The sequence below is a fragment of the Echinops telfairi genome, unplaced genomic scaffold (genome assembly GCF_000313985.2).
Source record: "Echinops telfairi isolate 266 unplaced genomic scaffold, ASM31398v2 ScPeMD7_7457;HRSCAF=8495, whole genome shotgun sequence".
Taxonomy (NCBI): Eukaryota; Metazoa; Chordata; class Mammalia; order Afrosoricida; family Tenrecidae; genus Echinops; species Echinops telfairi.
The window spans coordinates 27,930,407-27,931,328 of record NW_022111357.1 but is presented as its reverse complement, the minus strand read 5'-3'; the positions used below and the strand labels follow the sequence as shown (position 1 = coordinate 27,931,328).

At 62.4% G+C, this 922-nt stretch overlaps 1 protein-coding gene across 1 annotated transcript in view; it reads left to right on the top strand.

Moving 5' to 3' along the window:
- Positions 1-922, top strand: part of ARHGEF10L (Rho guanine nucleotide exchange factor 10 like) — a 160,968-nt gene that overhangs the window by 86,032 nt on the left and 74,014 nt on the right. The gene's annotated exons all lie outside the window — the stretch shown is intronic.

Genomic DNA, 922 nt, shown 5'->3' with positions numbered 1-922 from the left:
CCCCGCCCAGTAACCCCAGCCTTGCCTAAAGTGACCCTCCCACCAGTGGCGTTATTAATAGCTGCGGCAGAGCTCGGATTGCTGGCCAAGAATGCTGCCCAGCGGCTCATGGGGGAAGAGGAAGCCACGCAGCCGAAGGCTGGGGTGGGTGCGGAGTGGTGCCCGGGGCACCATGTGGGCCGGGCTGGAGGGCCTCCGCCACCCACACCCCCACACTGTCGTCCGCTGCCCCTCCTCCTCCTCCTCCTCCTCTGTGTCCTGCTCAGGTAAGGGCCGGCATGCTGTCCCTGCTCCCGGGGCCTCTGGAGTGGGGTTGCTGGCACTTCTTCTTCCTCTTGGTCTCCGCGGCCCCCACTTCCTGCTGCCCATGGCCACTGCTGGCTGGCCCTTCTGAGCAGCTGGGAGCGGGGCAAGCCCTCTGGGCACAGACCCCTGCACTCCACTGATCTCCCTCTGAGCCCTGCCCGGCTCCGCCTGTGCTCCCCTCACCCCTACCCCTGCCCACCCTCTCAGATACCCACTTTGGAATGCCTCTACCCAGTTTTAACCACAACAGCAGAAAGGCCCACCGGTCCCATTCTTCTCCGGCTTGATCCCCTCTTTCTTCCAGGCATCTCCAAGGAAAACTATTTTTAGGTCCTGGTGATGGGGACTCGCAGACTGGCCTTCACCAAGCCTGGGCGGGTGACCCTGAGCAGGGACAGGGATTGGGGGACTGAAGGGGGCGGATTGTTGAGACTGAGAGCCTGGGCCCCCAGGCTGCTTCTCATTCCCTCCCTGGCCATCCATTCATTCCTCCACGGACACCCTCCTTCCCTCCCCTCTCACCTCACTTTCTCCTTCTGCCTTTCCTATTCTGCTGGCTTATTCTCCTTCACCCACCCATCTATCCACTCACGCACTCACTCACTCACTCACTCAC